Below are 15,086 nucleotides of genomic sequence, written 5' to 3'. Positions count from 1 at the left end.
TGGTTATAAATGCAGTGACAGGGTTAGTTGTGGCCGTAGCAGGGGGAGGAACAGTATGCAAGAAGCAGTTAGACTGAGAGACAGCGTTAGTGAGGGTCAGATCTAGATGATGTGAATTTTCAAGTCTAAAAAAAACAACTTGAGTGAAACTAAGGTATATTTAAGGGATCTCACTAGTTGACTCTACAGTGGTCCAGATACTGAACTCATCTGTTGGCCATAGCTCTACTCATGTGTGAATGTCAGCGGGCAATCAGTGGGCCGCTCTTCACAGCTGTCACATCAGTGCAACTGAAACTCCAGTGCAGGCTTACATCAACACGACTGATCCAGGAACAGCTCTGCTAGCATTCAATGACTCTGCTTCTGCTCTAAAGTTCCTGGAAAGAGGATGTCCTGTTATAGTATATGTTTGTGTGTGTCACCTGGGCTCAGTTCAACCAGGTAGGGCAGTTTCTCTGGAGGAATGGATCCGTGAGGCGGCCCCATCCTGTTGTCGGGTTTACGTCCTTTCCTTGGTGCGTAGTCTGGAGGACGCTTTTTCAGCTGGAATACTAAGGCCTCTGTGAAATTGACATAGTAGCACATTAAAGTCAACAGGGGGCGGTATAACATGGTGTAAATGAGAGGCTCATGTCTTATACTTATTCAAATACTTTAAGCATGTAAAAATAAGGCATAAATAATATAAAATGTATCTAAACTACAGTTCAAAAGTTTGGGATCAATAAGATTTATTCTTTAAAAAAAAAATCTTCTGAGCAAGGATGCATTTAATTAAATATTTCTTTTTTTTTTCTTTTTTTTTTTAAAGAAGAAGAATCCTAAAAGAAAAGAAGACTTGTTTCCACAGAAATATTAGGGAACACATTTTCAAAACTGATAACAAAAAAATATTCTTGAGCACCCAATCAGCATATTAGAATGATTTCTGAAGGATCGTGTGACATTGAAGACTGGAGTAATGATGCTGAAAATTCAGCTTTGCATCACAGGAATAAATTAGATTTAAATATAAAACAGTTCTTCTAAATCGCAATATTTCACAATATTACTGTTTTTACTGTATTTTTATCAAATAAATGTAGTCTTTGAGCTCAGAAAAACTTTTGAAAAACATCAACACCAAACTTTTGAAACATGTTCCAAAAAGCTCCAGAATTTGTCCAAAAATTAGCTTAAGAAATGGCATGTGGCTGACCTTTATCGCTTGTCCAGTCTCTGAGGATCTGCAGAGGGCAATCTGTGTCGTCTAGTATGGCCTCCTTCACTGGTTTATCATTTACATGAATCACCTGCACAAAGCAAACATGCACACACTTTCAGAGTCTTAAAAATGCAACTTTTTTACCCAACAAACTAAAGCTTGACTTCTTTGGCAGAGCATGCCAATATTTCACAGTGCGCACTCCAGGCAGGCATTAGACACCTGTTTTAGTGACAGGTACACACTCCCTGTGCCATGATTTAACAGCAGCTTTATGGACGAGCTGTGTATGTAATTAATATTGGCCAGAGTGATGGAGAGGATATTACAATGCCACAGAAACTCTCGGTGTGATTGGCTGAGACGGCGTCTGAAAAGAGCTGGTGAGCAACAGCGATGTTTGCCATTCGCTGACAGCAGATTAGACCGGCCACTTCAAGCACTTCCTGCTCTCCTCCTCTACACTTCCTCCTCATCCCCACATCTCTCAGTGCAGTGCTAAACGTGCGCAGGCGGGGCACCTTACAACTGCACAATTCAATTACTCTCAGCAGAGGTGAAGCAGATGTCAGCTCCTGGCTTTAATCTGGAAGACAGATCGTGCAGAGGCCTGATTTGATCACAAGAGGAGGAGGAGGGGTCCACGGAGAGAGCCGGACACGCCAGAGACATTCAATCAGCTTTATAACTCTACAGCACACCCACATGGTGTTCTGAAGAAACTTACACAGATTTCCACAGAACTGAAAGGTCCATTGTTAATGATTATTTTACATGCCCTATGTTCATCAGTTCATCCATCCTGCAGATTTTAAAAACACTTTCTGACAGAGCTGCATTTATCATAGGAAAGTACAACTCACTGAAAGCATTTGAAAACTCACACCGTGTTAAACCCCACCTGGGCAATGCAGTAATCTCTGGGATTTTCCTTCTCCAGTCCGTATTTCTCCAGAGCCTCGGCCACAGCAAAGTCCGCCATATCAGTAGTTGAGAGCAGGATGGTCTTGTAGGGAATGTTTGGCTTCAGACTATCAGCGTAGATCCTCAGAGTCCCTCCTGAAAGAGAGAGATTGTGTGAAACTAATAAACTAATAGTGTAGCTTTAATCATTAATTAATCAGATGATACCTGGCTTTTCAAGATTACTAAAATTGGCTGATAATAGAAGAGAATTAAGAACTAATAGTGCAGATTAGTGGCCAATTTATCAGAACTGGCTGATAATCATGCCCATTAACTCCATGCACAGCTACCTTGTGTCAGATCCAATGAAGGCAGGCTGATATAATGGCAAGGCCTTTATTGATGGCCTAGTAAATGAATTATAAATATTTAGGGTACCAGCATTAGCACAGAAAATATTCCTCTTAAAACAACATCCTATGTTCTGAATTTTGGCTGTGTCCAATGTAGGTTGAAGGACTTTATTAGTATGGCAGCACACAGCGTGAGAACTCAAACATCCCCAACACTGGGATCTAAACCCAGCCGCGTGCTCGACTAAGCCTCTTTAACCAGTTCACACACTGCTTAACTCTTACCGGACGGGGTGAATGTGATGAGTAACTAAAACCCTCTACTACTTTCACCACAATAATTATCCTCCTCTCTAAAAAACCCTCGGCTACAGACATGCGTTATTATCCTGATTACATAAGCTTGGAAAATCTAAATATCCGTGTCTGTCCAGGACAGAGAGGCTATTTTAGGCGTCAGTGTGAACAGAGCTTAGAAATAAAGTTTTATGTTGAGGTCTGGAATGGTTTTCCACTTGAAAGTAGGTGGTTCATTGGCAGAAAGTCCCAACAAGTGCAATGGAGTTGCCAGGGCTCTGGTTTAGTGCTCTCTTTATATAATTACAGTTTTCACTGCCCCATGGAGACAAACTGCTGACATCATAGCCTATTTTACATGAAAAACAAATACTAAGCTATTTTTGCACCAAACAGTCTCTAGACACACATATAGAGCAATAAAATTAGTCTATTTATCTTCCAGAAAAGCTCAATGACCATAGATTTAATTCTTACAATGCACCAAAATTAAATGTGCACAGTTATAATATGCTCATGTCTGTGTCCTGTTCTGAATGAACTACTTTTGTAATTTGGTTTCCATATATGATCATAAGAATTCCATATGCAAATATTCTCTGTTATGATTGGCTAGGCTCTTTGCATGTGGAATGATAACAAAGCCTCCTACTAAATAATCACTTAGGAGTTCATATGTAGATCTGGGCAGTTGTATGTCAGTGTAGATTATGTCGATGTATTAAGGCACACAAACCTGAGTCCGGTCGACCGTCTCCACTGCGGAATTCTTGCATCCTCTTCTCCAGCTTCTGCTGTCGTCTCCTCTTCATCACCACCTCAGGGTTAGAAATGGTCCTTGTGAAACTGGTCTCTGGCATGTCTTTATATACTTCAGCAGCCAATCTGGAGTTCTCTCTAGCAGAAAGAGGAACAAAAGTAAGTCAATTCTACATAAAGAGAAACCAAAAAAATCCTTTCACGAATAATTAAGGCAAGAGACACAAAAAAAATGAATGGATTTAGTTTTAAAGATGCTCTTATATGATTTCCCTTTTAAAAGGACTATTGCCTTTATGTGCATGTCTATCATACAAGCCCAATTAGTTGATACTCCTCACCCATCCTCGCGGTTCAGTGTGTGATCGTCTCCATCTGGAATTCTGGAAAAGGCCTCCTTCTCCCTCTTCTTCTCTTTCTTCTTCTCCTTCTTGGACAGTGTTCTTTTGAAGTTCTGGATCACCCCCTCCTTCTCTTTCTCAGGGCCATTTGTCAGTGTTCTCTGGTGGAGAGATCAAGAGGAAAAATAAAGAAAAAGATGTTGAGAAAAATTGCAGTGGGATATCAAACGGAGTAGGCTACAACTCGGTTTAAAAAATTAGAATGAATTCTTAGCATCTTCTTTAATGTTTATTTGTCTTTCGCTTAGTGGAACTTTATTTTGAAAAAAATGTTTAAAAATGAAACTGCATCACTTGCTTTATTTAAAAAAAAATGAATTAATTGTTTTATTTGAAATGTGCATTAACTTATTTTTAATTTTTTTAATTATGCAAATGATTTTAAATGATAGTTTTTATTCATTCTTGTTATAATACTAATAGTTTACAACATTATTTTAAATGTTTTTACATTTTTAATAATTCTCTGAATCATTATTATTATTATAGTTAATATTATTTTCATTTAAGATTACTACATTGTTATTGAATATTTATTTAATTTATTTTTAATTATTAATTGCATTAGTAACACATACAATTTTAAAGGGTGAAAGTTTACAGCTAAATTATGTGGAACAATGTGTTTCTATTGACCTGAGCTCTTAACACAGCTGTGATTTTGCAATACATCATAGGAAACACTCCAAAGATTTACAAGAGGATTTCAAAATATTGCGTTATGAGTGAATAGTGAGAGCCAAAGCAAGGATTGCAGAGTTCAAATTCAAGCGTGCTGAACAATTTACTCTACAAGAGAGCGGCCAGACAGATGTCACAACATCACTTCAACTCCACATCATCAAATGGTTGAGCTGAAAGCAACTAAGCAGCAGACTTTTAGAACGTTTTCAGTTCACAGTTGAAAAAAGCAATCCGTCCTAATCACAATTTGCACACTTATGGTCACACTTATCCACCTTAGTAGTAAGCCACTAGTGCTTACTTTGATGACTCAAACATATCGTGGTTCAGAAGGTAGAACAATCAAACAAAGAGTCAAACAGCCTAAAATGCAGAAAGTTGTTGGGATCTACCACCCACACACCCAAACTCACATTCCTGCAGACTCAGACACTCCTAGCTCTTATTTTATGTCTCTTTGGGGAGCCTTGCTGCACACAACACTAAGAGACACTGAAGTGGAGAAAGAGGGAGAGAGAGAGAGAGAGAGAGAGAGAGACAGACGGAGTAAAACGAAAAGAAAAAAAAATTGATCTGCTCCACTTAAGTGAGGAAATGAAGTGTCTGCTGATGCCTGTGTGTTTTTATGTCCTGAGAGGGTTTTTAACTGACGTGCAATGGGTCGGCTTGTGGAGAAGATGGTTTCAGGGGCCGTCTGAGCAGCAGGGGACTAAAAAAGCTGTTCCAACATAACCAAGAGCAGAAAACCCAACAGGAACAAACACAGACACCCTCTGTGAATCGTCGTAAAACTATAGCTTCTGCTTTCAAGCAGAACAAACCACAGAACCAGGCTCTGTGAAAGCAAGACGGGTTTGTTTTCTAACTTTTGGTCTGCATCCACGTTTTCCTCACCTTGGGCATGATGTCGTTCTCGTTCTTGAGCACGAAGCGGCCCTCTCTGTCGTCTTTGTTCCAGTTCAGCTGTACGACCAGCGGTTTCTCGTCCAAGTCTAGTTTCCTCTCTTCTGTCACAGAGAAAGATTATGCCAGTCAGAAAATCACCTCTCTATGAACTTGAATCAGAGTGGACTGAAACCAAAATAAGGCTACAATCCAGATGAGTATCATTTATGAGAAAAAAGAGAAGAAAAAAAACACCACAAGGAATTTCAAAAACCCATTCTTTTCCAAATTACTGCATTTAATTAAATATGACATTTACTCAAAAATGACATTTACTCAGAGAAAGGGTTTACAAACTTTTACAGAAATTTAATGTCAATGTTGTAATATGACTTTTTTTTTTTTTTTTTTTTTTTTTTTTACACAAACTACAGATATTTTTGTCCACTGAAAATTTGTAGAAAGTCACATTTTCAGTGTTTTATCAGGTGAACAACTGATAATATACTGAACAGTCTAAACCTTAATAAAGCTCTCACTTACTAAAAACAAGCAAAAAAGAGGCCTTCCTGACATTGTTTATGCAAAAGACAGAATGTTTTCTAGAATTAAAGTAAGAGCAAATATTAAATGTGGCAGCAAATGCAACCAGATAAACTAAAACATTAGGGTCAGAAACATACTCTGGAAGTACGCAGCTATATGCAATGTTGCATTATGAACTGCATTTTGACTTTTCCCTAATGCAACAATGTGACAATTAATACTTTTATTCAGCAAGGGAGCACAAAAATAACAGTAAGGACATAAAATGTTACAAAGAAAATCATCATGGTAAACATATTAATGTTTTTAACACTAATAATAAGAAAACAATTTTGAGCCGCAAATAAGCATATAAATAAGATTTCTGAAGGATCATGTAGGACTGAAGACTGAAGTAATGATTACAGGAGTAAATTACATTTTAAAATGTAATGAAATAAAAAAATAAATTTAAATACTTCACAATATTACCGTTTTTACTGTATTTTTGATCAAATAAAGGTAGCCTTGGTGAACATCAGACTTCTTTCAAAAATAAATATTTTAAAAATCTTACCAACCCCAAACTTACAAAAAAAAAAAAAAAAAAAAAAAACAGTAAAAAGTCACAAAATGGCATTTTGATGATATTTGTGTTCCTGAACCTCACCGCCACTGACGTGGACCTCATAGAGGGAGTATTTTGGAGAAGACAGCATCCTCATATCCGGTCTGAACTTTTCCGCCAGTGTCTCGATCACATCCTGCGTGGTCGCTGTGCTGGACACTCGGATACACTTTGTGGCAAAGTTCCCCGCCACTCGATCCTGGAAGTAAAAACGCATCACGCCATGGAACTCCAAGTCCTGAAAGAAGAAAAAGAATATAACATTTATTTTCCCATTTCATTACACATTCCCCTTCCAATACATACACTTTTAAAGAGCAACTACATCATGCAGATTCACCATAAGGCTGCCGCAAAAGTTCATCTCTCCCCATCTGCAGTTTACGATTAAATCTAGCAGGAGGCTACATCTGTACAACCTCTGTTGTGTGAAAAAACCCAGCAGCTCTGTGTGGCAACATTAAACTCGTAACCTGCAGCGGAGGCTGATATTTGAGCTGGCCGAGCAGGATGTATCTGGGACGAGAGGAAAGCAGCCTTAGGACAACAGCGAAGACATGCTTGAAGAAACCTTTGTGAGTGAATAATAGAGGAGCAGGCGTATCTGCATTCACTGATATTGTCTGATTATACCACAGCAATATGAGCATCAAGAGTGTTTTATAGCACACTACAGATACACAACTCATTCACACTATACTGTACAGTGCTGTTTCCGGACACACATGACCATACGCCTGCTTGCGTGCCACACATACGAGATTTCTAGACCTTCAGGGTCATGATGAGGCAACACTGACATCAAACTACAGACAAACAACACAGACCACTTTCAACATATTTAGCAGCGCTAAATATAATACTGAACCCCTAATCATAAGTATTAAAATTGTCAGCACTTATATATGTGTTTTTATTTTTGATAAAGTGATCAGACAATTTTGCCAGTAAGATGACAAGAACAATTCAAAATGTAGTTAATTACTATTGCATTATAATAAAGCCATACAAGCCAATGTACCTAAAACATAATGAAAAAGAGATAAACTACATAAAACAGCAGTAGCAATGTATCTAATTCCTATAATATGATGCCTATAATATGATGATCCTTAAATGTTCCAATTGTTCAATCTATATATTTAGATATGTTTTGTTTTAGAATAATATGCACTGATAAATAAACTGAAAAAATAAGACCAAGAACCTTCAATAAGGAAAAAGGGGTAAATTCAAGATTTTGCATTGTTATATTTATAGCACTTTTCCCAATCTGTGTTGCTTCAATAGCTGCTTCAGAGAACAAGTGCTTAATGTCTAAAAGCCACCAATGAGCATTGTATTGGAGGAAAACAAAAGGAAACAAAAGCTCATTTCTGAGCATGATAATTACACAAAACACAGATAAGGGAAGACATTTTAGGCTTCTAATCCCTGAAATGTGAATGTGTGTGCATAAGGTGTGACTTCAAACATCAAGAGAACAAATGCCATGGCAACCAGAACAATGAGTGTCAGGAGAGTCACCGTGTGTTTCCTCAAAACACAAAGGGCCATTTCCTGTCAGCTTCAGCGTGTGCACCAACTAAAATAATCAACTCCCATTATAGTGAATTTGCCAGAGTTATGGGCAATTGCTAAGTAAAGCAAAACAAAAAACAAAACAAAATAAATTAAATGTTCAATAAATCACTCAATTTCTTAATAAATCCCAAAGAAATGAGATTTTATAGCCAAAACTATCAGTTTAGCATGCCAGATTGTACTAGACTTCATATAGTTCAATTATCTAGCGTGCACAGACACAGGAAGACAGGACACACTCTTTGGCTTCACACAAGAATGTCTTTGAAGCCCGGTAAGAGGGTTTGATGATGAAAAGGAGACATATGAGCGCTACGGCTGACTGTTTGCCCCCCGCCGTCCCACCTTTGACCTAAGAACTCTAAACCATGCTGGAGAAAACTCATCCCAGCTTTATCATCATGCGTGCAGAGGGACGAGCGCACAGTCTGAAGCCCTGGACTGTGCCGTGGAGCTCATAAATCAGTTATTGGACAGGATGCGGTCTTTCATCTCTTATCCAGTTGAATTTCTGGAATTCCGCAGCCGAGTCAAACCTTCCATCCAGGCTGATATCATCACGCTCGTCCGCTGAGGAACATAAATATGTCAATTGTCACCGCTCTCGGCACATGGAAAAACATGTGCGGAGCAACTGGAGAAATAGAAGAGGTGGAATTTGAAACCTTCCCAAAAACATTGACGATAGCTGATCCATTCAGGGAGGCTGGGTCCCTCGGTGGTGGTTAAACTCTAGTTTAGGCCAGTTTTACTGTAGTATCACTCAGATACTATAATAGTCTTCATTAGTATTTTGAATTTGTCTTATGTTTCTATTTTCCATTTACATTTTATTTGTAGTTTAGTTTTATGTCATAGTAATTTTGTTGTGTTTGTCATTTTTGCTATACAGTCTTTATTCATTTTTCTTCGTAACATTTACTTTAGTACACCAAGTTTCACTAAAGCTGAAGCTGTACTAAAGCTAAAATAAAATTCCGTTTTCTTGTATATAGCTTTTATTAACTTTTATTGCAGTTTTAGTTATTGAATGAAATTAAACTAAATTAAAATGTTTTAAATTTGTTTTAAAGTAAAATTTTATTTAATTTTAATACAGGTAATGTTTATTTTATTCTATTACGCTTTTCTAGCGATGGAAACTGCACATTTGATAAACACTGTGCTTTATGCACTGAAAGATCCTATCAGTTGCAGTGCCAAAAAAAACTATTCACATTGCTCGGAAATGCCCATGTCCTTTAAAGAATGGTAAAATCCTACCAGCAGGGTGCGACGACAGGTTATTACAGCCTTCATGCAAATCATCAGACAGTTTGACAAGGACAATCTTATGAGCTCATAGCTTTATTTCGAAGTGGAGGAAAAGCATAATAAAACATGTCAGTGTAGAATTTCGGTCAAGCTTGTGGTGACCCGAACTGACGATCACACCCTGAATAACTGAAAACACATGGGACTGCTGACACCTCCCAATTCACACCACACAAAGCATTTTAAAGCATTTATCTTCCCTGAAAGTGGCGTTTGCTGAAAACAGGACAAAATTTTTTTGCAAAAAAGACTGTGAGTGATTTGCATTGCTATGTGGTTGGCAAGATGTTCTGAATGCTTTTACATTTACATTTGATATGCTATAATGAAAAGCGGCTTCATTCGAGATATAGTTTATCAGTTTATGCATTCCCTGGGAATCAAAAACACTATTTTGGAATTGCTTGTGCTATGCTATACGCCCCGAAATGTCTTGTTGAAATCCCTGTTTATAAGCAATAACAATAGTGATGCTTGCCTTCACCAACAGGCTATAAAGAAAAAAGGCTGTCATCAGTACAAAACAATAGTGGAGAATGCAAACAGGCTATTCTGCTCGGCACACACTGCGTATGACTAAACATTTCTATGTAGCAAACCGACAGTTCAGACAGTTAAGATAGGACTGAGTCAACAACTTCAGCCTGCATCCATCTGCAACGTCTACATACGAGAATGACCCTTTAGACCGCGAGGTCAGCATTCATCTCTGCCCGAGCGCAATTAGCATACTAATAGCCCAGCTCTGTTCTTGACAGTCAGGCTCACTGATGTGCAAACAGCCTCCTGCCTATCAATCACCATAAAGAGAAACAAGAACCAGTCACTTGTAAGACACGAGCAGGCTGCTTCTGCTCTACCAGAGTCATATCATGGAAAAACAATACTTTTTTTGCTTTTTTGAAATAATAGTAGGGATGCACATTATATTAGAATACCATATTAATGGATATTTGAATGTGATTGCTTAATTCAACCTTTTTTCAGGTTTTAGACTACTTTAGCAGTCATGTAACACACTATCATCAGCATAATCTTCCATTATCCCATTTAAATATACTCCCTATTCAGTATTTAGCAACTAGTCCTTCTCTGATGAACAACACTGGTCACTTACGTATAAAAGTATAAAATGTACAGTAGTAAAAACTGTTCAATTCTAAGATATAGAGTGAGAATCAGAAGTGTCATCTAAACCTCAATTATGATGTTTTTGGTGCAAGGAACCTTGACTAACATTGTAAGCAGATTTTAAAGACTTCAAAAAAAAAATTGAAATGCTAAAATTGGGATACAATACGGCCCCCTTTAAATGTTCAGATAATTAAAACCTAGTAAAGTACTAGAGAGGTCAACGGGTTATATTAAAGGGGTGCTATTATGCTTTTTCACTTTTTCAACTTTAGTTAGTCTGTAATGTTGCTGTTTGAGCATAAAAAAGATCTGCAAAGTTACAAAGCTCAAAGTCCAATTCAAAAGCAGATATTTTATTTAACAGAAATCACTTTTTTCAAAAACTACAACGAATGACTCGTTTGGACTACAACACAATATTTTACAGGATTTGTGATATCAGCAGGACACCTCGCTCGCTGAGACAGAGGGCAAATTACCAACACAACTTAGACAAACATTTTCCTTATTTTCCAACAGAAAATATCTGGGCTCAAAATTAATGACTTCAAAAGAAGAAATTAAAAAGGAAGCAGCTGATTTTGCTGTTATGTTAGGTGTCCTAAATCAGATGAGGACAGACCAAAGCAGAAGTTGAAAATCTAATTATATTACATAATACAAGCAGCAAATCTTTATGTAAACAACACTCTAAAGGCTAATAAACACATACTGGGATGACAGAGAGAGATAATCTAAAGAATGTCAATATGAGCGAACAGGAAGAAGAAAAAATGGACCGCAGAGAGAGAGAGAGAGAGAGAGAGAGAGAGAGAGAGAGAGCACAAGCAGAAACTCCTGTAGTTCGGTCTCTGAGGGCAAGAGAGCTGCCCAATGTCATATCACACCCCATCTCATCTCAAATACTGAGAGATGACATTTCAAGCGAAGACGGTTTCAATGCACGTCACTTTTACTGTTGGCAATCTTTCTCTGCAACACAAGTCACAGGAAGAGTCGAGCAAGGATGAACATTAAATTTGCTTCTGTATCAATCAATTAAACTGTGTAGAAAAAAACATTTCTTTATTTATATATATATTTTATTATTATTTCAATAAAAAGTTTAATCCTTAGATTATTCATTTTGAATAAAATTAAGCAATATAAAATAATGAATTAAAAAAATGGTTTCTCCATTCAAAAATGGCTGTTGTTTATCAATTACATTTTATTCCAGGCAAACAAAGAGAGAAATGTGTGATACTAACAAAGACTCCTCGGTTTAATTTATCAGTAACATCTTCTCCACCCACATTCATCTCCCGTTTAGTCATTTCTATCTATGAAACTATTACAAACACTGTTTCTGCTATAGTGTTAAGTGATTCACACACACACAATGCTTCTTCATTCAGTGTTGCAGATGTAGTAACCAGTTTACTCCAGAGCTCTGGGTGAGGGTTTATTCACGAGTCTGTGACAGAGTTGTCAGACGAACAATGAGCCATGGATGAGGTAAGCGTGTGGAAATGCAAAACACATGACATCATAGGAAGATAAACGCCACAGGACCACAGCCCTGAGCGACAGATCTATAATCACAGGTTTGAAAGTAGGTTAATCGCCACTGTGCTTTTTAAAACAGCCGCTTTGCACAAGACGACCTCAAAAAAAATTATAATTAAAGTTTTTTTTAATCAAATTTGACATTTATAGAGGAAAATACCCCAGTAAACTTCTTACAAGTATATGAAAGGAATAACCAGCACCTGAGCCAACAAACTGTTAGGGAAGCACTGATATAGATATACAGAGTTCATGTTCATAGTAAAACTAATTTTATTGTCAATTTGCAAAACTGAAAATAATGGACAGCAGTGAACAAAAATGTATATCTGCTCAGCCTGTAACCTGGCATAGAAAATGAACCAACATCCAAATCAGTCCAATAAAATAAAATCACATACAAACCATGTACTATCATAATCGTGTGTTAATTAGCTTCATATTTCGTGTGTAGAAGCATTTCTCTGGGTTTATGTATGGAATAGAATGCGGAAGAGATATAGAAGCTCGTCATCGGAAGAGCTTCATCTGAGTCACAACAGCGTTCACGGAAGAGAAAATGCAGGCAGGCAGCGCTAGAAGCTGCTAATGCTCATCAGATCACATAAATCAGTGGAAAATGAATAGAAATTATGATTCTGTGTAAAGAAATATCAAGTAAACATGTATAAAGATACCAGTATTTCTCCAAATATGCACACTTTTGGACTAAAAAACCTAGTGGACACTGTTCAATGACACTTGCATGTGATTGCCTGTCTGAGTTTTGTGGACAACCAGAGGCAGCACAAAATTTGGAGGCCCCCTCATAATTCTCTATGCAGGAAAAACCCTGAATAATAATATTTAACTAAATTAAATATTTTTAAATAAAACCAGATTTTAAAAATAATTAGGATTTTTAAAATAAAAGTTGTAATAAATAAAAACATTTAAAATAAATATTTTTTAAATAATAATAAAAAAAAAACATTTAATAAATATTTTTCTAAATAAATGACAGAAAACTACTAATTGAGCATGCACCAAAGTTCATAAAAGGCTAATATACAAAGGCTAAAAATGCAAAATGAGGAGGTCGGGATGAACACATCCGCCGGCGAGGTGATGAAAGCATCTGCTGACCAAATCAGCACTGCTCGGTTCTCTGAGGAGCCGTAAACGAATGTGACAGAGAGCTGAGAGCAGGAAACAGAAAGACGCAGAGAAAGTGTAAGTGGCAACAGAGGGGAGACAGGAGAGGTTGGGGGAGTTGGTATGTGAAGTCGGGTCACAGAGAGTGGACTTCTGTGACTTTCATGTTTTAACCAACACATTGCTTATTCTCCAAAGCCTGTGGGACTGTCCTGATTATCACTAAACTCTAAGTGAACTTTCCACTTTAAAGAGCTCCAAGAATTTTACATATTCCAGAGACTCAAAAATAATGATTGACTAGTAATTAAAGTTAATCATGTAAAATCACGCATATAATAATCACTACAAGTACTATTGACTATTGGAAAGACTGTTGTCCACTGGTGTGCATTAGGAGTGAAAATACATTTTTTCACTCCTACGAGCCATTCACACTTGCCGCACTCACACAGCCCGTTTCGTAACGCTCGGTTATATTCACACACGGCCCTTCACCGCAAATCTCCACGAGCGCATCTGGCAGTATGGATCAGGTTTGACTCGCGCCTGGCTCGGCGTTTAAAACGAATGTAAATTCAGTCTAACTGCTTGCTAATTTCACTTGGATGAAATGAAACATTCAGCACATTTTCCACTTGTTCTTAAAATCCCAAATACAATGTAACACGTAATACTTTAATAATTTAATAAAAAATAAATCTTTCCAGTGAAATTCAGTAATTAAGTTAATTCTGTAAAAGTAGTTATACCATTATAATCTTGTCTGCTGAAATATATATATAGAACCCCTCCCAAAACAAAATTGAAAATTGAATGGATTTCAGGGATATAATGGGAATTGTATTGGTTTTAATGTAAACTATAATGGTGTCTATTTGATGGATTCTGTTGGTGGGATGTAATATGGTAGATGGCAACCAATATAACAACAGTAATTCCTATTGGAATAATGGCAAAAACAAAAAGGAATTTTGTAATGGTTTAATGGAAACTGTAAGAATTTCTGCTTTCTTTTTTTTCAGCAGGGTAATGATACTCATACTGTGCATATTGACAATACTGAGCTGAAGCTTGACTTTGCAAATTTAAAATCGCAAATCAAATCGCAATATCTGTCCAAAAAAAAATAAAAAATTGCAATTAGATATTTTCCCCATATCGCACAGCCCTAGTCATGATGCTAAAAGCAGCCAAGTTGCTTGTTTAAATCACCTAGTGTTCAGTGTTCTAGAGCTTCAATTACAGACGCAGTAAAAGCATCAACCTTTCTTCAGATTTTTAAACCTTACACTTTACAAGCTCCAGCAATTCTTTATACATCCAAGCAGCTTAATGTAAAACGCTGAGCTACTCGAGACTCTCCACTCGGTCCAGGGAGGACTGAATTTCTGATGGAAATAGACCATGTCCAGCTATAAACAGTCTGCTTGCATCCCAGAATAGAAACATATTTGAGCATCCTCACGGTTTGCCCTGCTGGCAGCTTGCAGATCTGGCCGGGAGCTCGTGGTGAGGATGCTGTTAACCCCCTGCAGCGGACGGGACGCTCACAGAACACTGGGCTGCTGATAAAAACACCTCTTATATATCATCCTGGGAAGGAAAACCAACTGGGTGACTCTAGAAAACTTTTGAGAATTAACATGGAAGGAAAGGATGCAATCTCAGCATGTAGAAAGAAATCTAAAGTTTTTGTCATTTTAAATGAATATTTATTTATATAG

The 15,086-nt window shown here is 37.3% G+C and overlaps 1 pseudogene; it reads right to left on the bottom strand.

The window, feature by feature from the left end:
• The window catches only part of LOC109079036, a 49,754-nt pseudogene extending 42,842 nt beyond the window's left edge, over positions 1 to 6,912 (bottom strand).
• Positions 6,913 to 15,086: the final 8,174 nt, after the last annotated feature.

This window comes from Cyprinus carpio, unplaced genomic scaffold (assembly GCF_018340385.1).
Source record: "Cyprinus carpio isolate SPL01 unplaced genomic scaffold, ASM1834038v1 S000006759, whole genome shotgun sequence".
Lineage (NCBI taxonomy): Eukaryota > Metazoa > Chordata > Actinopteri > Cypriniformes > Cyprinidae > Cyprinus > Cyprinus carpio.
This window is presented reverse-complemented; position numbering and strand designations above follow the sequence as displayed.